The sequence below is a fragment of the Balaenoptera physalus genome (assembly GCF_965194825.1).
Source record: "Balaenoptera physalus genome assembly, chromosome: 1".
NCBI lineage: Eukaryota > Metazoa > Chordata > Mammalia > Artiodactyla > Balaenopteridae > Balaenoptera > Balaenoptera physalus.
Window position 1 is genome coordinate 36138817 of NC_138882.1, and position 22359 is coordinate 36161175.

The 22359-nt window shown below is 38.7% G+C and overlaps 1 pseudogene across 1 annotated transcript; it reads left to right on the plus strand.

Annotated features, from left to right (window-relative positions):
• The first annotated feature begins 12098 nt into the window (after positions 1-12098).
• Positions 12099-21943, plus strand: LOC309647437 (annexin A2 pseudogene; annotated as a pseudogene). Its single transcript has one exon. The product of its transcript is annotated as an annexin A2 pseudogene (transcript).
• The last annotated feature ends 416 nt before the right edge of the window (positions 21944-22359 follow it).

Sequence of the window (22359 nt, forward strand, 5' to 3'; positions counted from 1 at the left end):
TCCCAACTTCCACCTGCCAGGACTGGGGTAGGGAGGACTGGCTGAGAGGCAGAGTCTGAGTTAGGGGCATCCTCATATCCTGGAAGAGCAGGCCTGGTTCTTCCCTGTCCCCTGCCCACCAGCACTGTCTGAAACAAACTGCAATGCAGTGTGAAGAAAAAGCAAGAAGCCCGCTCTTCCCAAAAGGACATTTGCATATTTCATAATGTTCTCTTATTACATTTCACTTATTCGTGGCCAGGGCCTGAATCAGGGGCTGGTCAGTGTACAATGTAAACAGAAAGACACACAGTGGCAACATTTTTAAAATTAATTTCTTATTATACAAGCAGTATGTGAATACACTTTCCTTGATTGGGAAAATGAAACCATTGCAGTTCAGGCTCACATTCCCTTTGATCAGTCCTCTAAATCCAGACCATTTCCCCTAAACACAGAGGTGACCACTATTACCAGCTTGTCTATATATTTGCATAATATATCCATAGAAAATATATAATTTTATCATGTGGGTTTGGGTTTTGCTGTTATTTTTTACATAAATTATAAACTACAAATATTTTACAACTAAATTCACTAAAAAATGTCTTATCTAAGTCAGTACATATAGATTTACAACAATCTCTTTAAATGCTACATGATATTCCTAGCATAGACACATCACAGTTTATTTAGCCATCTCCCTATTGATAGACATCAGGTTCTGTCATTTTCTCCCATTATAAACATTGTGTTCTGTCACATGCTTGAGGCTTCTCCAATCTGGTCCTGCCTGGTCCCATGTTCCTACCCCTGTGAAGAGGAAAATTTATCATTTATACTGTTTTAAGGGTGCAGAAATGGCAAAAGTGTCCTTAGGAGCATTTTATAACAAATTTTTAGTAACTTAAAAAATCCTGGGTCCTATTAAGATGATCTCTACATCCACCTGAGGACAAATTACTGCTCTAGGAAAGAGAGTGCACCCAGTGAGGTAGAAGGAGATGCAAAAGAGAGTGAAGAGAGTAGAAAGTGAAAGAAAAGTGAACAGAAAAGAGCAAGAAAGAGAAAGATGTAAAAGGACACGTATATGACAGTTCTCTCTGCAACAGGATAAAACTGGAAATGTCTAGCGGAAAAGAAACAGTTAAGTAAAATTTGTCATATACATTCACCAGAATATTATGTAGCCATTAAAATAATTATGAAGACTATGTAGGAGTATGAAAAATGCTTCTGATATTAAGTTAAAGAGTAGAGTACAAAATTAAAACTGCATTATGATGGTAACCATGAAAAATGATGGGAAGGGAATATAGGCAAATAAAACAATTTGATTTGTGGTAGTAGCAGAATTGTGGGTATACTATTATTATTGCTTACTTACATTGTCATAATATTATTTTGCAATATATGATTAATGTTAAAGTTAAATAGCAACAGGAAGAAGGAGGGAAAAGAAAATGAATAAAAAGAAAAAGGAGAAGAGAGGTAAGGGAGAAGGGCATGGAAGAAGAAATGAGAGCGGAGAAGAGAGATGAAAAGAGAGGGATTGGAGTAAAGCCCATGTTTTGAGGGCTGGGCCATCTTTAGCAGCCACATCAGCCATAGTATTGACTCAGGCTCTTGTTCCAGGCTCTTTGGACTGAAAACAGTTTTCACTGTACACAGAAGATGTTCACCTCCCACCCTCTTCCCTTCAGTATTTTTTAAAGCCTATTAAGGAGTTAGGGATACCAAGCTCAGGATTTCAAGAAACTCAGATTCTAGTGGCTAGAGAGAGATAGGGGCATAGATGTGTGAGCAAACAATTACAGCCAATCAACAAAAGCTCAAATAGAGGTCTAAATCTCTGTAGGTGGAGGCCGTAGGGTCCCAGAAGGCTTCATGAGCAAGCGACATTTGAGCTGCGTTTCAAAAACTGGGCAGGAGATTATCAGACAGAGAAAGGGGGGTAGCATCCTAACATCCTAGGCAGAAGGTACAAGTGCAAAGGCACCAGGGCCTAAACACACACATACACACACACACACCACATATACTACCATTTAGTATGGCTAAACATAGGGTTCAGGAGGAACAGAGGCAAGAGATGCGGCCTTGAATTTATCCTAAGGGCAATGAGAAGGATTAAAGCGTTTAATCAGAGCAATAGCACACTCTAATTTGTGCTTTAGAGAGATGACTGTTGAGGCAATGAGGAAAGTGGGTGGTAGTAGGGCAAAGTGGAGAGAAGGAACATAAATTAGGAGGTTATTGTAAGAGTTCGATAAGAAAGAGTAAGACCCTAAACTGGGGCAATTAATGGCATAAGGGTGGAGGGATTAACTCAAGAAATCTTTATGTAGAATTAATAGAACTTTATTCATTAACTCATTTAGTGAACAACTTTTGAGAGCCTCCTATGGCACTGGGTAGTCAGTGATCAAAGACAGTGTCTGTCTTAAGAGGGGAAGATAGACAGAGAGACAGGTGGTTACAGATCAGTGTGAAAAGTGCTATGATAGAGATAAGCCAGTGAGGGATAGGCCTTGAGAGATCAGGAATAAATGGGATATGGGAAGGGAGGGAGGAGGGGTCTAGGATGACTTCCAGGTTTCCACCTCAGATGTTGAGTGGAGAGTTGAGCCACTGGCTAAGGTGAGGAGCACAGGGTAAGTGTGTGTCTGGAGATACATGGTCATTTTGATTTGGGTCTCTCACTCTTCCTTTGCCACCACCTCATTGAGAAAGGCCAACTGTGGTTTAGGGAGCCTGTTGTTGCCTTCCCAGTTGGAAGAATTGCATGGAAAACACCTAGTATAGTTCCTGGCACATAGTAAGTGCTCAATAAATGTTCAATAAAGAAAACTAGTAAAAAGTGCAGACACTTAAAGCAAGATTCATACTTACCATGCTGTCTCTCTCCATAAAACCATTGAGGGATGTGTGGCCCACTGGCCCTGAAAGGCAGTCCACCAGAGACTTTTGACAGAACCTCAGCCTCCCAAGAAGAGGTTGTTAAAAAGAGTATGGATATAAACATGCAAAAACTGAGCTCACTGTTGGTAGATTGGGCTCCCACAAAGAAAAGGACAGATGGGGCAGAGGGCTCTCAGCAGTTTAGTCCCATCAAAAGGCATCAGCATTGCATCATTTGTTTAAAGAATACGTACTGTGAACTTTGAAAACCACCTCATTGCATGATACCATGGAGGAAGTCACCAAAGTTGTGGATTTTCTTTGTTCTTGTGCTTTTACTATTGTCGCTTTACTGAAATTTTAGAAAAAGATGAAGCAGAGTATGGAGACCTTGTTTATGTCGATGCTGTTGGGTAGTAAAGTCATGGAAAACTTATTGAAAGATTTACTGAACTGCTTCTCCACCACAGGGAATTAAAAGACTTTGAGGGACCCAACTCATCAGACCTCAGGCAGCTCATGTCTTCCAGATGTGACAAGACTTGTAAACACTCTAATCTTGAAAGTGAAACACTGTTGATGCATTGGATGGAGGAAGTGCTCATGTTGAGCTTAAACTGGACATGTGGACTGACTGACCACTAGAACCTGCTTTCATTTCTTATTGCTTCACTACACTGAGTGCAATGAAATCACCAACAGTGAAGAAATGCAACGCTGTTTGATGGACATAAAGTCACTTTTAAGAGAAATTCTCAGATTTTGGTAAGTATGAATCTTGCTTTAAGTTTTATATTTTTTTACCTTTTTGAAATTAACATGTATTGAGTGCTTATATGCTCCAGGCACTAGTCTAGGTGTTTTACATGTACTCATTCATTCCAGCCTCACAACAAACCTAAGAGGTAGTTTCTAGCATTATTCCCATTTCACAAATATTAACAGTGAGGTTAAGAAGAAAGACTTTTAAGTGGGGCAGCCTGGACTCTACCCTGGCAGTCTGACTTCTGTGCTCTTAACCACTCTGTGTAAACTTGAAGATGTGTCTAATCACCAAGCATCAACCCTATCAATGGGGCTTCATTTCCAAGGAATTGATTACAGTGAAAGTCAATTATGCTCACCAAGAAGACTCAATTTTCCTAGAATTTTAGAAAGCACTGAATAAATCTCAGAGTCTAAAATATTCTACTCTGTGATCTAGCTCTGGGCAACACTTGGGTCCATTTTCTTTTTCTCATGAAACCACTGAGGGCAGTGTTGAGAAACATCACTAGTGAGTAAATCTGGAGACTGTGTTGAGAGGTGCCCTGCTGCAGCACCCTCCACAACTCCATTTGTTTAAATTCCTGTCCTCATGGACTTCATCAGTGCTCTCAAAATCAACCCACATCTAGCATAGGCCTATAAGAGTGCACTTTTGTATAAATTATGTTAATCTAACTGCTTTTATACTGCTTTTGTGTTGTTGTTAAAAATCCATAAATTTGTTCAGCCAGCTTCACTATTGTTATAATTTTTAAGTTACGGACTTCATGTTCTGAGGTATAGCAGCTTACGTTGTTTTTTTTTTTAAATTTTTATTGTAGTATAGTTGCTTTACAATGTTGTGTTAATTTCTACTGTACAGTAAAGTGAATCAGCTACACGTATATATATATCCCCTCTTTTTTGGATTTCCTTCCCATTTAGGTCACCACAGAGCACTGAGTAGAGTTTCCTGTGCTATACAATAGGTTCTCATTAGTTACCTATTTTATACATAGTATCAATAGTGTATATATGTCAATCTCAGTCTCCCAATTCATCCCACCCCCCCCCCTTTCCCCCTTGGTATCCATATGTTTGTTCTCTACGTCTGTGTCTCTATTTCTCCTTTGTAAATAAGATCGTTTATACCAATTTTTTCAGATTCCACATATACGTGCTAATATACAATACTTCTTTTCCTCTTTCTGACTTACTTCACTCTGTATGACAGTCTCTAGGTCCATCCACATCTCTACAAATGACCCAATTTCATTCCTTTTTATGACTCAGTAATATTACATTGTATATATGTACTACATCTTCTTTATCCATTCCTCTGTTGATGGACATTTAGATTGTTTCCATGTCCTGGCTATTGTAAACAGTGCTGCAATGAACATTGGGGTGCATGTGTCTTTTTGAATTATGGTTTTCCCTGGGTATATGCCCAGTAGTGGGATTGCTGGATCACATGGTAGTTCTAGTTTTAGTTTTTTAAGGAACCTACATACTGTTCTCCATAGTGGCTACATACTGTTCTCCATAGTAGTTGTATCAATTTACATTCCCACCAACGGCGCAAGAGGATTCCCTTTTCTCCACACCCTCTCCAGCATTTATTGTTTGTAGAAGGTTTGATGATGGCCATTCTGACCAGTGTGAGGTGATACCTCATTGTAGTTTTGATTTGCGTTTCTCTAATAATTAGCGATGTTGAATATCTTTTCATATGTTTTTTTGCCAACTGTATGTCTTCTTTGCAGAAGTGTCTATTTAGGTCCTCTGCCCATTTTTTTAATTAGGCTGCTTGTTTTTTTGCTATTGAGCTGCATGAGCTGCTTGTATATTTTGGAGATTAATCCTTTGTCATTTGCTTCATATTTTCTCCCATTCTGAGGGCTTTTTGTCTTGTTTATGGTTTCCTTTGCTGTGCAAAATCTTTTAGTTTAATTAGGTCCCATTTGTTTACTTTTGTTTTTATTCTCATTACTCTAGGAGGGGTGTCAAAAAAGATCTTGCTCAAAAAAGATCAGATTTATGTCAAAGAGTGTTCTGCTTATGTTTTCCTCTAAGAGTTTTATAGTGTCTGGCCTTACATTTAGGTCTTTAATCTATTTTGAGTTTATTTTTGTGCATGGTGTTAGCGAGTGTTCTAATTTCATTCTTTTACATATAGCTGTCCAGTTTTCCCAGCACCACTTATTGAAGAGGCTCTCTTTGCTCCATTGTATATTCAGGCTTCCTTTGTCATAGATTAGGTGGCCATAGGTGCATGGGTTTACCTCTGAACTTTCTATCCTGTTCCATCGATCTATATTTCTGTTTTTGTGCCAGTACCATACTGTCTTGATTACTGTAGCTTTGTAGTATAGTCTGAAGTCAGGGAGCCGGCTTCCTCTGGCTCTGTTTTTCTTTCTCAAGATTGCTTTGGCTAGTCAGGGTCTTTTGTGTTTCCATAAAAATTGTAAAATTTTTTGTTCTAGTTCTGTGAAAAATGCCATTGGTAATATTATAGTGATTGCATTGAATCTGTAGATTGCTTTGGATAGTATAGTCATTTTCACAGTATTGATTCTTCCAATCCAGGAACATGGTATATCTCTCCACCTGTTGGTGTAGTCTTTGATTTCTTTAATCAGTGTCTTATAGTTTTCTGCATACAGGCCTTTGCCTCCTTATGTAGGTTTATTCCTAGGTATTTTACTCCTTTTTGTTGCAATGGTAAATGGGATTGTTTCCTTAATTTCTCCTTCTGATCTTTCATTGTTAATGTATAGGAATGCAAGAGATTTCTGTGTATTAACAGTGTATCCTGTGACTTTATTAAATTTGTTGATTAGCTCTAGTCTGGTGGAATCTTTAGGATTTTCTACGTATAGTATCATGTCATCTGCAAACAGTGACAGTTTTACTTCTTCACTGCCAATTTGGATTCCTTTTATTTCTTTTTCTTCTCTGATTGCCATGGTTAGGACTTCCAAAACTATGTTGAATAATAGTGGTGAGAGTGGGCACCCTTGTCTTGTTCCTGATTTTAGAGGAAATGCTTTCAGCTTTTCACCACTGAGAATGATGTTGGCTGTGGGTTTCTTATATATGGCCTTTATTATGTTGAGGTAGGTTCCCTCTATGCCCACTTTCTGGAGAATTTTTATCAAAAATGGGTGTTGAATTTTGTTGAAAGCTTTTCCTGCATCTATTGAGATGATCATATGGATTTTATTCTTCAATTTGTTAACATGGTGTATCACATTGATTGATTTGCATATATTGAAGAATCCTTGCATCTCTGGGATAAATCCCACTTGATCATGGTGTATGATCCTTTTAATGTGTTGTTGGATTTGGTTTGCTAGTATTTTGTTGAGGATTTTTCCGTCTATGTTCATCAGTGATATTGGCTGGTAATTTTCTTTTTTTGTAATATCTTTGTCTGGTTTTGGTATCAGGGTGATGGTGGCCTCCTAGAATGAGTTTGGGAGTGTTCCTCCCTCTGCAATTATTTGGAAGAGTTTGAGAAGGATAGGTGTTAGCTCTTCTCTGAATGTTTGATAGAATTTGCCTGTGAAGCCATCTGGCCCTGGACTTTTGTTTGGTGGAAGATTTTTAATCACAGTTTCAATTTCATTACTTGTGATTGGTCTGTTCATATTTTCTATTTCTTCCTGGTTCAGTCTTGGAAGGTTGTACCTTTCTAAGAATTTTTCCATTTCTTCTAGGTTGTTCATTTTATTGGTGTATAGTTGCTTGTAGTAATCTCTTATGACCCTTTGCATTTCTGTGGTGTCCATTGTAACTTCTCCTTTTTCATTTCTCATTTTATTCATATGAATCCTCTCCCTTTTTTTCTTGATGAGTCTGGCTAAAGGTTTATCAATTTTTTGTTTAGCCTCTCAAAGAAACAGCTTTTAGTTTGATTGATATTTTCTATCATTTTCTTCATTTCTATTTCATTTATTTCTGCTCTGATCTTTATGATTTCTTTCCTTCTACTAATGTTGGTTTTTGTTTGTTCTTCCTCTAGTTGCTTATGCATAAGTTTATGTGGTTTATTTGAGATTTTTCTTGTTTCTTGAGGTAGGATTGTATTGCTATAAACTTCCCTGTTAGAACTGCTTTTGCTGCATCCCATAGGTTTTGGGTCATCATGTTTTCATCATCATTTGTTTCTAGGTATTTTTTATTTCCTCTTGATTTCTTCAGTGATCTCTTGGTTATTTAGTAACATATTGTTTAGCCTCCATATTTTTGTGTTTTTTACAGGTTTTTTTCCCCTGTAATTGATTTCTAATCTCATAGCATCATGTCGGAAAATATGCTTGATATGATTTCAATTTTCTTAAATTTACCAAGGGTTGATTTGTGACCCAAGATGTGATCCACCCTGGAGAATGTTCTGTGTGCACTTGAGAAGAAAGTATATTCTTCTGCTTTCATATGGAATGTCCTATAAATATCAATTAAGTCTATCTATCTGGTCTAATATGTTACTTAAGGCTTCTGTTTCCTTATTAATTTTCTGTCTGGATGATCTATCCATTGGTGTAAGTGGAGTGTTAAATCCGCCACTATTATTGTGTTACTGTCAATTTCTCCTTTTATGGCTGTTAGCATTTGCCTTATGTGCTCCTATGTTGGGTGCATAAATATTTACAATTGCTATATCTTCTTCTTGGATTGATCCCTTTATCATTATGTAGTGTCCTTCCTTATCTCTTGTGACAGTCTTTATTTTAAAGTCTATTTTGTCTGATATGAGTATTGTTATTACAGCTTTCTTCTGATTTCCATTTGCATGGAATATCTTTTTCCATCCCCTCACTTTCAGTCTGTATGTGTCCCTAGGTCTGAAGTGGGTCTCTTGTAGGCAACATACATAGGGGTCTTGTTTTTGTGTCCATTCAGCCAGTCTGTGTCTTTTGGTTGGAGCATTTAATCCATTTACATTTAAGGCAATTATCAATATGTATGTTCCTATTACCATTTTCTTAATTGCTTTGGGTTTGTTTTTGTAGGTCTTTTTCTTCTCTTCTGTTTCCTGCCTAGAAAAGTTCCGTTAGCATTTGTTGCAAAGCTGGTCTGGTTGTGCTGAATTCTGTTAGCTTTTGCTTGTCTGTAAAGCTGTTGATTTCTCAGTCAAATCTGAATGAGAACCTTGCTGGATAGAGTAATCATGGTTGTAGGTTTTTCCCTTTCATCACTTTAAACATATCCTGCCACTCCCTTGTGGCCTGCACAGTTTCTGCCAAAAGATCAGCTGATAAGCTTATGTGGATTCCCTTGTACGTTATTTGTTGCTTTTCTCTTGCTGTGTTTAATATTTTTTCTCTGAATTTAATTTTTGTTAGTTTGATTAATATGTGTCTCGGCATGTTTCTCCTTGTGTTTATCCTATATGGGGTTCTCTGTGTCTCTTTGACCTGACTGACTATTTCTTTTCCCATGTTAGGGAAGTTTTCAAGTATAATCTCTCCAAATATTTTCTCAGACCCTTCTATTTCTCTTCTTCTTCTGGGACCCCTATAATTCGAATGTTGGTGTGTTTAATGTTGTCCCAGAGGTTTCTGAGACTGTCCTCAATTCTTTTCGTTCTTTTTCTTTATTCTTCTCTGTGGCCGCTATTTCCACCATTCTATCTTCCAGCTCACTTATCTGTTCTTCTGCCTCAGTTATTCTGCTATCAATTCCTTCTAGTGTATTTTTAATTTCAGTTATTGTGTTGTTCATCACCGTTTGTTTTTTTCTTTAGTTCTTTTAGGTCCTTGTAAACGTTTCTTGTATTTTCTCCATTCTGTTTCCGAGATTTTGGATCATCTTCACTATCATTACTCTGAATTCTTTTTCAGGTAGATTGCCTATTTCCTCTTCATTTTTTTGATCTTGTGGGTTTTTACCTTGCTCCTTCGTCTGCAACATATTTCTCTTTTCGTCTTGTTTATGGTTTCCTTTGCTGTGCAAAAGCATTGAAGTTTCATTAGGTCCCATTTGTTTATTTTTGTTTTTATTCCCATTACTCTAGGAAGTGGATCAAAAAAGAGCTTGCTGTGATTTATGTCAAAGAGTGTTCTTCCTATGTTTCCTCTAAGAGTTTTGTAGTGTCCGGTCTTACATTTAGGTCTCAAATCCATTTTGAGTTTATTTTTGTGTATGCTGTTAGGGAGTATTCTAATTTCATTCTTTTACATGTAGCTGTCCAGTTTTCCCAGCACCACTTATTGAAGAGACTGTCTTTTCTCCATTGTCTATCTTTGCCTCCTTTGTCATAGATTAGTTGACCATAGGTGCGTGGGTTTATCTCTGGGCTTTCTATCTTGTTCCATTGATCTATGTTTCTGTTTTTGTGCCAGTACCATATTGTCTTGATTACTGTAGCTTTGTAGTATACTCTGAAGTCAGGGAGTCTGATTCCTCCAGCTCCGTTTTTTTCCCTCAAGACTGCTTTGGCTATTCGGGATCTTTTGTGCCTCCATACAAATTATAAGATGATTTGTTCTAGTTCCGTAAAAAATGCCATTGGTAATTTGATAGGGATGGCATTGAATCTGTAGATTGCTTTGGGTAGTATAGTCATTTTCACAATATTGATTCTTCCAATCCAAGAACATGGTATATCTCTCCATCTGTTGGTGTCATCTTTAATTTCTTTCATCAGTGTCTTATAGTTTTCTGCATACAGGTCTTTTGTCTCCCTAGGTAGGTTTATTCCTAGGTATTTTATTCTTTTTGTTGCACTAAAAGATTTTTCATCATTCGTGTATAGGAATGCAAGAGATTTCTGTGCATTAATTTTGTATCCTGCAACTTTACCAAATTCATTGATTAGCTCTAGTAGTTTTCTGGTGGCATTTTTAGGATTTTCTATGTCTAGTATCATGTCATCTGCAAACAGTGACAGTTTTACTGTTTCTTTTCCAATTTGTATTCCTTTCATTTCTTTTTCTTCTCTGATTGCCATGGCTAGGACTTCCAAAACTACGTTGAATAATAGTGGTGAGAGTGGACATCCTTGTTTGTTCCTGATCTTAGAGGAGATGCTTTCAATTTTTCACCCTTGAGAATGATGTTTGCTGTGGGTTTGTCGTATACAGCCTTTATTATGTTGAGGTAGGTTCCCTCTATGCCCACTTTCTGGAGAGTTTTTATCATAAATGGGTGTTGAATTTTGTCAAAAGCTTTTTCTGCATCTACTGAAATGATCATATGGTTTTTATTCTTCAATTTGTTAATATGGTGTATCACATTGACTGATTTGCATATATTGAAGAATCCTTGCATCTCTGGGATAAATCCCACTTGATCATGGTGTATGATCCTTTTAATGTGTTGTTGGATTCTGTTCGCTAGTATTTTGTTGAGGATTTTTGCATCTATATTCATCAGTGATATTGGTCTGTAATTTTCTTTTTTTGTAGTATCTTTGTCTGGTTTTGGTATCAGGGTGATGGTGGCCTCATAGAATGAGTTTGGGAGTGTTCCTTCCTCTGCAATTTTTTGGAAGAGTTTGAGAAGGATGGGTGTTAGCTCTTCTCTAAATGTTTGATAGAATTCACCTGTGAAGCCATCTGGTCCTGGACTTTTGTTTGTTGGAAGATTTTTAATCACGGTTTCAATTTCATTACCTGTGATTGGTCTGTTCATATTTTCTATTTCTTCCTGGTTCAGTCTTGGAAGGTTATACCTTTCTCAGCATTTGTCCATTTCTTCCAGGTTGTCCATTTTATTGGCATAGAGTTGCTTGTAGTAGTCTCTTAGGATGCTTTGTATTTCTGCAGTGTCTGTTGTAACTTCTCCTTTTTCATTTCTGATTTTATTGATTTGAGTCCTCTCCCTCTTTTTCTTGATGAGTCTGGCTAATGGCTTATCAATTTTGTTTATCTTCTCAAAGAACCAGCTTTTAGTTTTATTGATCTTTGCTATTGTTTTCTTTGTTTCTATTTCATTTATTTCTGCTCTGATCTTTATGATTTCTTTCCTTCTGCTAACTTTGGGTTTTGTTTGTTCTTCTTTCTCTAGTTCCTTTAGGTGTAAGGTTAGATTGTTTATTTGAGATTTTTCTTGTTTCTTGAGGTAGGCTTGTATAGCTACAAACTTCCCTCTTAGAACTGCTTTTGCTGCATCCCGTAGGTTTTGGGTCATCGTGTTTTCATTGTCATTTGTCTCTAGGTATTTTTTGATTTCCTCTTTGATTTCTTCAGTGATCTCTTGGTTATTTAGTAACGTATTGTTTAGCCTCCATGTGTTTGTGTTTTTTGTTTTTTCCCCTGTACTTGATTTCTAATCTCATAACATTGTGGTCAGAAAAGATGCTTGATATGATTTCAATTTTCTTAACTTTACTGAGGCTTGATTTGCGACCCAAGATGTGATCTATCCTAGAGAGTGTTCCATGCGCACATGAGAAGAAAGTGTAATCTGCTGTTTTTGGATGGAATCTCCTATAAATATCAATTAAATCTATCTGGTCTATTGTTTCATTTAAAGCTTGTTTCCTAACTTATTTTCATTTTGGATGATCTGTCCATTGGTGTAAGTGAGGTGTTAAAGTCCCCCAGTATAATTGTGTTACTGTCAATTTCCTCTTTTATAGATGTTAGCAGTTGCCTTATGTATTGAGGTGCTCCTATGTTGGGTGCATATATATTTATAATTGTTATATCTTTTCTTGGATTGATCCCTTGATCATTATGTAGTGTCTTGTCTCTTGTAACATTCTTTATTTTAAAGTCTATTTTATCTGATATGAGTATTGTTACTCCAGCTTTCTTTTGATTTCCATTTGCATGGAATATCTTTTTCCATCCCCTCACTTTCAGTCTGTATGTGTCCCTAGGTCTGAAGTGGGTCTCTTGTAGACAGCCTATAGATGGGTCTTGTTTTTGTATCCATTCAGCGAGCCTGTGTCTTTTGGTTGGAGCCTTTAATCCATTCACATTTAAGTTAATTATCGATATGTATGTTCCTATGACCATTTTCTTAATTGTTTTGGGTTTGTTTTTGAAGGTCCTTTTCTTCTCTTGTGTTTCCCACTTAGAGAAGTTCCTTTAGCATTTGTTGTAGAGCTGGTTTGGTGGTGCTGAATTCTCTTAGCTTTTGCTTGTCTGTAAAGCTTTTGATTTCTCCATCGAATCTGAATGAGATCCTTGCTGGGTAGAGTAATTTTGGTTGTAGGTTCTTCCCTTTCATCACTTTAAATATATCATGCCACTCCCTTCTGGCTTGTAGAGTTTCTGCTGAGAAATCAGCTGTTGACCTTATGGGAGTTCCCTTGTATGTTATTTGTCGTTTTTCCCTTGCTGCTTTCGATAATTTTTCTTGTCTTTAATTTTTGCCAATTTGATTACTATGTGTCTTGGAGTGTTTCTCCTTTGGTTTATCCTGTATGGAACTCGCTGCGCTTCCTGGACTTGGGTGGGTATTTCCTTTCCTATGTTAGGGAAGTTTCGACTGTAATCTCTTCAAATATTTTCTCTGGTCCTTTCTCTCTCTCTTCTCCTTCTGGGACCCCTATAATGCGAATGTTGTTGTGTTTAATGTTGTGCCAGTGGTCTCTTAGGCTGTCTTCATTTCTTTTCATTCTTTTTTCTTTATTTTGTTCTGCAGCAGTGAATTCCACCATTCTGTCTTCCAGGTCACTTATCCGTTCTTCTGCCTCAGTTATTCTGCTATTGATTCCTTCTAGTGTAGTTTTCATTTCAGTTATTGTATTGTTCATCTCTGTTTGTTTGTTCCTTAATTCTTCTAGGTCTTTGTTAAACATTTCTTGCATCTTCTCGATCTTTGCCTCCATTCTTATTCTGAGGGCCTGGATCATCTTCACTATCATTATTGTGAATTCTTTTTCTGGAAGGTTGCGTATCTCCACTTCATTTAGTTGTTTTTCTGGGGTTTTATCTTGTTCCATCATTTGGTACATACCTCTCTGCCTTTTCATCTTGTCTGTCTTTCTGTTTATGTGGTTTTTGTTCCACAGGCTGCAGGACTGTAGTTCTTGCTTCTGCTGTCTGCCCTCCGGTGGATGAGGCTCGGGTCATAGTTACTCTTGCTTCTGGTGTCTGACCCCAGTGGGTGCGGTTGGTCCAGTGGCTTGTGTAAGCTTCCTGGTAGGAGGGACTGGTGCCTGTCTCCTGGTGGGTGGAGTTGGATCTCGTCCCTCTGATGGGCAGGGCCGCATCAGGTGGTATGTTTTGGGGTGTCTGTGGGCTTAGTATGCCTTTAGGCAGCCTGTCTGCTGACGGGTGGGTTTGTGTTCCTGTCTTGCTTGTTGTTTGGTGTAAGCGTTTAGCCCTGGTGCCTGCAGGCAGTTGGGTGGAGCTGGGTCTTGGAGTTGAGAAAGAGACCTCTGGGATTCTCTGGGGTTGGGAATTCTCCGGCATTCCAATTTCCTGGACTTGGCACTCCCACCCAAGGCTCAGGCCCCACTCCTGTCCTGGGAACCAAAGCCCTGCAAGCCACACATCTTGGCTAAAAAGGGGAAAAAAAGAAAAGAAAAAAGAAGAAAAAAAGGGCAGGATGAAAACAAACAGACAAACAAACCCCAAGACAAATAGCAAAGCAAAAACAAGCAAACAGCAGCAACAATAATTTAAAACAATCAAGCAAACAAACAAAACCCCAGATAAATGGTAAAAGCAAAACTGAACAAACAAAAACAAAAAAAACCACACATACAAAAAAGAAATATAAACAAAAACAGAGAAAAGAAAAAACAAGAGAACAACCAGACAAACAAAAGGACCCCAAAATGAAATCAAATAATTAAAAACAAAACATAAAAAACAAAAGAAAAGCAGAATGCAAACTGAAGGAAACAGGAAAGAAAACAAAACAAACACACAAAAATGATTAAAAAAAAAGGATTAAAAAAGATAACACATAGAAGAAAGGAAAAAAAAGATAAAAACAAAATAGAACAAAGGAAACAAAAAAACAAGGAAAAAACACAGAACAACAAATAGGTAACATAGAAATAGAAATATAAAAAAATTAAAAAAATTTAAAAACTAAATAAAAACAAATAATAATTTAAAAAGCAACAGCAGAACAGAACAAAGCATTAAAAAATAGTAAAAATTACATTTTTCTGGTGTTGCAGCTGTCATTGCCCCAACTGTGAGTCACTGCCAACCTCCACCTCCCCAGGAGGCCCTCAAAAACCTCTAGGTAGGTCTCTAGTCCCTCTGTGGGCACTATGGGTGCATCTCAGACTCTGACGTGGCCCAACTTCCACGGGTACTAATCCCCAAAGTCCACAGCTGCTAGAGCTAGACCGGTTTCAGTTGTGGGAACACTCATTGTCCATTCAGATATTCCATAGATGCAGGGTTTACCAAGCTGACTGTGGGGTTTTAAACTGCAGTTTGTGCAGTGACACAGAAAGATTTTCATTCCTCTTCCTTAGTTGCCCTGCCCCTGGGGCTCAGCTGTGTTTTCAGCTCCACCTCTGCATGTGGGTCATCCACAGGAGTCTGCTCCCAAGGCTGCCCTGGAACACTCTGGTCTGCCCCGGTGAGGACAGGCATGGAGGTTTCATGACTGCCTGAGTCATAGGGGCCCCGGTGGCAGCAGGTATGCAGGAAAGCTGGCGGCCATGGGCGCGAGAGATCCGGCCCTAGTGGAAGACTTTCTTATCACCTGGCAGCCAGCACAAGAAGGTCAGCCCTGGTGGGGGCTTTTCCTAGCACCTGGCAGCAAGTACAAGAAGGCCAGCCCTAGTGGGGGCTTTTCCTAGTGCCTGGTGGGACAGGGGACTGGCATGTGGGGAGAGAGAGGCTGCAATGGTGGCTCCAGCCCCTGCACATCACTCAACAGTGGCACCTTGCTTCTATGGCAGTCTGGGTTTCTTCCACAAGCATTTCCAGTTGTAGATTTCCTCCCTCTTGTCCCCTCAGGCTGTCTCCTCACAATCAACGGCATTTCCACCCTTGGGTTTTCTCTCTAGTCCTCACGTTCAAGCTCTCAGCCCCAGTGTGCACCAGTGGACACATGTCCCAGTCTGGGGCATGCAAGGCTGTGTCACGGACTGTCTGTGTAGGTCTCACTCTGTCCTGTCTGCCACAGACCAGCCATTTCACCCTCCTCTGACAGCCACAGATATTCCCCTTCTGTCCCAACTGATTTCCCCATTGGTGAGGAGGCTTCCCTGAATAAGGGAACCTCTTCTCTGCTTCAGTTCCCCCCCAGGGGCACAGATCCCATCCCGTTTCATCTCCTCTTCTTTTTCCCTTCTTTCTTTTGTCCTACCCAGTTATGCAGGGATCTTTCTTGTCCTTTCCAGTGTCCAAGGTCTTCTGCTAGTGTTCAGCCAGTGTTCTGTGAGAATTGTTCCATCTGCAGATGTATTCTTGATGCATTTGTGGAGAGAGATGAACTCCACATCCTCTTACTCCTCCACCATCTTGGTGAAATCCAGCATAGTACTTTAGTGATTGATCCTCTCACTAAGGAAAACTAAAAATGCTGGACAAAATAATTAAAACCTATTTTTAAATGCATCAGTAGACTGGGAAAAAATTACAGGTAAATGCAGAAGCCTTAACATCACATAAAAACCAGAAATATAAGCCTGTACTAATGTCAGCATTTATAATGAGTTTCAATTTTCACAAATCTTGCAAGGCATGGAGGACTTGTTAAAGGTAAAAAGTCTAACAGGAGTCCACACTCCCAGTATAAACCCATAAACCTGGAACCCAAAGGCTACAAGTCATCATAAAGGTGAATTAAAAATAAGTCTGTGCTCTACCCACCTGCCTTAAACCTGGCACTGAATAGAAGGGAGAAAAACATCTCTCTTGAGAATTAGTAACTACCAGCTAGCCCTTGTGCAGATTTGCTGCCCAAAATTCACACTATCTTGATGGTTCAAAAAACCTAAATCCAAATATTTAATTTTTGTGTGATCCTGAGCTGGCAGAATCCTCAGGTGCCTGGCAGTAGCAAATGGAAAACAGTCCCAAAGGAAAACATTTCAATCTAGGCATCAGAGAATTCTCACAGATATAGGTTTAAGAAACATGAGCTTACCTAAAAAAAACACAAGGAAACAAGACACCATGAGTGAGGTCCCATAAGGGAAAAAGTAGAGGGTATATAGTTGTTCACAAGCTGGGGCAATATTGCCCTCCAGGAGACATTTTTGGTTGTCGCAATTGGGAGGGGAATGTGTGTGCTCTTGGCATCTAGTGTGTAGAGGTCAGGGATGCTGTCAAACATCCTCTAATATGCAGGACAACCTCTTACAATAAAGACTTATCTGGCTCAAGATGTCAATAGTGCTAACGCTGAGAAACCCTGAGATAGCAGAATCATGCCTGCAAAGTTTCTATTTTGGAATCATCTGAAAAAAACATATATAATAAATATAAACTTAAGGAAAATGAAAGAAGAAATTTAAAATATGCATAAAGAGCAAGGGAATATATTATCAAGCAGATTTGAAGAATGAAATAAAATTTCTAAAAATGAATTAAGTAAAACAATTGAAATAAAAATTTCAGTGGAACAAATATTTTGAAAAATAGCTTGGAATTATCTAGTAAAATTAAAGGTATACATAACCTGTGACCCAAAAATTACACTCCTAGTACATAGTCTTAAGAAATTTATGCACATGTGTTTCAATATACATATACAATGATGTTCATAGCAGCATTGTTGAAAATAGTCTCCACAAAAAGGGGAAAGAACTAATCCAAATATTCAACAAAAATAGAATAAAAAATTATAATATTCTCATGAACTATACTACCTCCCAGCAGGGAAAGTTAGTGAACCACAGGTACAGACATGCATTAATTTTAAAATATTATGTTGAATAAAAGATGCAAGACCCATAATACAGAGTATTACATTAAAACAAACAAAAATTGATATAGCTGGTAAACTATAAACAAAAGCAAAGAAATGATTACACTAAAGTCACAGTGATGATTTTCTCTGGCAGAAGAAGTGGTGGTTGGGGATCAGAAACAGAGACACAAGGGACTTCTGGACTATTGATAATGTTCCATTTATAGGGTGATTATTTGGTATTTGTTTCATAATTAATTGTTAAGCTATACATTTATATTTTTGCACTTTTTTGATTTGTGCTACATTTTCTCAATGTAAAAAAAGTTTAAAAAATGAAGTGGAAAGGTTTAACAGCAGCTTAGACAAAGCTGAAGTGAAAATTACTGTATTGGAAGACAGATCTAAAGAAATTGTCCAGAATGCAGTTCAGAGAGACAAAGAGATAAAAAGTAGGCAAGAAAGATTGCATTGGAATTCTAAAAGACATGAGACAAAAAAGGGGCAGTATTTGAAGGGTTGATGGCTAAAAATTTCTCAGAATTGAAGAATAGATAACTGACAAAATTGGGAAGCCCAGGTAATCACAGACAGTTTAAATAAAAAGTAATCCACACCTATAACACATCATAGTGAAACTTTCAGAATGTCTAAAATTTAAAAAAAAAAAAGTCCACATATGGGAATGCTCATGGTACTTGGCCCAGCTTCTGTCAAAATGTCTACTGCTTATGAAATTCTGTACAAGCCCAGCCTGAAGGGTGATTACACTACACCCTCAAGTACATACAGGTCAGTCAAAGCATACAACTCTGATGCTGAGTAGAATGCTTTGAACATTGAAACAGCCATCAGGACCAAAGGTATAGATGAAGTTATCATCATCAACATCTTGACCAAATGCAGCAATGAACAGAGACAGGATATTGCCTACCAGAGAAGGACCAAAAAGGAACTTGCATCAACACTGAAGTCAGCCTTGTCCAGTCACCTGAAGATGATGATTTGAGGCCCACTGAAAATACATGCTCAGTATTATGCTTCTGAACTGAAAGCCTCCATGTAGGGGCTGGGGTCTGATAAGGACTGCCTTATTGAGACCATTTGCTCAAGGACCAACCAGGAGCTACAGGAAATTAACAGTCTACAAGGAAGTGTATAAGACTGATCTGGAGAAGGACATTGTTTCTGACATATCTGGTGACTTCTGCAAGCGGACGGTTGCCCCTGTAAAGGGTAGAAGAGGAGAGGATGGCTCTATCATTGATTTTGTATTGATTGACCAAGATGCCTTGGATCTCTATTGTACTAAAGAGAAGAGGAGAGGAACTGAGGTTCTCAAATGGATCAGCATCATGATCAAGTGGAGTGTGTGTCACCTCCAGAAAGTATTTGAAAGGTACAAGAATTATGGACATTATAACATGTTAAAGAGCATCAAGAAAGAGGTCAAAGGAGACCATGAAAATGCTTTCCTGAACCTGGCCCAGTGTATTCATAATAAGCCCCTGTGTTTTGCTGTATACGACTCCATGAAAGGCAAGGGGACTCATTATAAGGTGTTGATTAGAATCATGGTCTCCAAATTGCTGTACTACTACATCCAGCAAGACACCAAGAGTGACTACCAGAAAGTGCTCTGTACCTGTGTGGTGGGGATGACTGAAGCCTGAGACAGTGTGAATGTCCAGAAGTGGTGCTCCTATGCTTCCAGCTAACAGTTCTAGAAAATCAGCTTGCTACTAACAGCCTCCTTGTGCCCATTCCCTGTGAGGATGATGTTAGTATTGCTCCCCTTGGCCCCAACCTTATTTTAGTTGCCTAAGCATTGCCTGCCTTTCCTGTCTAGTCTCTCTTTCAGCCAAAGAAATGAATATTCCAAGGGGTGGGAAGTGCAATCTATGATGTGAAGCACTTTGCCTTTTGTGTACCTTGTCATAAATAGATGATAAACTAAATTTTTATTTTAAAAATTAAAAATTAAGAGAAAAGAAAAGATATTAAAAGCAGTCAGAGAGAAAAGATATATAACCTTCAAGTAAATGACAATTACACTGACTCCTATTTTCATCAATAGTGAAAGCTAGAGAACAGTACAACAATATTCTTAATGTGCTAAAGAAAAAGTAAGTCTATTCCTAGAATTATTAAACTTAGTGAAAATAACATCCATGAAAGAAAGAGATCTAAAAACATTAAATAACTCATGGATTAAAGAGTAATTATAATTGAAATTAAAAATATTTAGAAAGGCTTAGAGACAAAACACTACATGTCAAACCTGTGAAATATAATTAAAGTGGTACTTTAGAGAAAAATTATAATCTTCAATGCTTATATTAGAAAATAAAACAGAAGGGGGATCAATATGGTGGAGGAGTAGGTCGTGGAGCTCACGTCCTCTCACAAATACATCAAAAATACATCTCTGTGTGGAACAGTTCTCATAGAATATCTACTGAACACAGGCAGAAGACCTCAGACTTCTGAAAGGGCAAGAAAATCTCCATGTAACCACGTATGACAAAAGAATAAAGAAAAAGAGAGAGAGAGAAAGGAATCGGAATAGGACCTGTGCCTCTGGGAGGGAGCCATGAAAGAAGAAATGTTCCCACACCCTGGAAAGTCCCCTCACTGGCGGGGAGACCAGTCAAGATAGAGGGGGAACTTTGGAGCCTTGGAGGAGAGCATGACAACCGGTTTGTGGAAGGCAAAACAGAGAGAGACCTGCACAGATGGTCGATACCACCACTGTGCACTCCCCAGCCTGAGACACTTGTCCCCGGTGTGGTCGGGGGCTGGGTGCTAAAGCTTGGGCTTCAGAGGTCAACTTGGGGAGAGAACTGGGATTGGCTGCGTGGAGACAGCCTGAAGGGTCTGGAGCAGGGAGTGGCTGCAACTGAGGGTATATGCAGAAGAAGCCTGAGCCAGCCAAAGTGGCAAGGCACCATTGTTCGGGGGTGCACAAGGAGAGGGGTGGGACCACATAGGAAATTCTTTCCCCATTCAGGCTCTCAGGTAACAGGACGGCCTACACAAGCTCTGAGGGTGGGCGTGAACCCCCACTGCCATCATGGGCTTCAGAGGTGGGTGTGGGTCCCTGCCACTTCTGAGAGAATCGGGAGTGAGTGCCAATCACTGTCCCCACCCTGTCATGGGCCAAGGGAGTGTGCTCAGACTGCTGCCACTTCTGAGAGACCCATGAGCAAGAGTCAATTGCTGCCCCTGCTGCTGCAGCCCCCAGGAGTATGTATGAGCCACCACATCTGCACACCCCCTATCAAGGGGATAACAACCAGGACATGCTGAGGAAAGAGGTGGAAGGCATCCAAAGTAAAAGCAGCTCTCATGCCAAAAATATTAAACCCACACAAGTTACACAGGGATGCTCCCACATATATCTAGCCTTCCAAGACTACAGTAGATAACTGTTTCTCCTAAACTCACAGAGTAAGAGAAACAGAAGTAAAATGAAGAAGCAGAGAAACCACTCCCACTTAAAATACCGAGAGAATTTCCCTGAAGGAACAAACAATGAAACAGTCCTCTTCAGCCTAATAGACACCGAGTCAAAAAGGGGTAATGAAAACACTGACGGAATTAAGAAAGGCTATCAACAGAAATGCAGAGTACTGTAAAAAGGAATGAGAAAATATAAGGAGGAGGCAAGAAAAATTAGAAAATTCATTTGCTGAGACAAAAGCTGAACTAAAGGCAATGAACAGCAGAATGAATAATGCAGAAGAATGAAGAAGTGATCTGGAAGATAGAATAATGGAAATCACCCAATCAGAACAGCAGACAAAAAGACAAATGAAGAAATATGAAAGCCATATATGAGACCTATGGGATAATATAACAAGCCAATCTACACATAATAGGGATTCCAGAAGGAGAAGAAAGAGAAAAGGGGATTGAAAATGTATTTGAAGAAATTATGGCTAAAAATTTCCCAAACCTAAAGAAGCAAACCAATATCCAGATACAAGAAGCACAGAGGGTCCCAAACAAGATGAACCCAAAGAGACCTACACCAAGACACATACTCAAAATGACAAAAGTTAACAAGTTTTGAAAGGGAATAATCTGCAACCTAGAATACTCTACCCAGCAAGATTATCATTTAGAATAGAAGGAGAGATAAAGAATTTCTCAGACAAGCAAAAACTAAAAGAATACAGCAATACTAAACCTATCCTAAAAGAAATAGTGAAAGGTCTTCTCTAAATAGAAAAGAAGCAAGAAGAAATAGGAAAGAGGAAATCACAATTGGAAAGTAAATCACTTAAATAAGCCAGTATACAGATAAAAAAGGAAAAAAAATCCATCTGTGAAAACAATGATAAACACAAGGAACAGCAAAAGGATAAACATGAAGATGTAAAAAAGGACATCAAAATCATAAAGTGTGGGGGAGGAGAGTTAAAATTGTAGATTCTTTTTTTTTTTTTTTTTTAGAATGTGTTTGAGCCTATATAACTATCAGCCTAAAGGAAGCAGATATAGGAAGGGGTTAACATACTTGAAAAAAGAAGAGAGAGAGAAAGGACCAGAGAAAATATTTGAAGAGATTATAGTCGAAAACTTCCCTAACATGGGAAAGGAGATAGCCACCCAAGTCCAGGAAGCGCAGAGAGTCCCATACAGAATAAACCCAAGGAGAAACACGCCGAGACACATAGTAATCAAAGTGGCAAAAATTAAAGACAAAGAAAAATTATTGAAAGCAGCAAGGGAAAAACGACAAATAACATACAAGGGAACTCCCATAAGGTTAACAGCTGATTTCTCAGCAGAAACTCTGCAAGCCAGAAGGGAGTGGCATGATATACTTAAAGTGATGAAAGGGAAGAACCTACAACCAAGATTACTCTACCCGGCAAGGATCTCATTTAGATTTGATGGAGAAATCAAAAGCTTTACAGACAAGCAAAAGCTAAG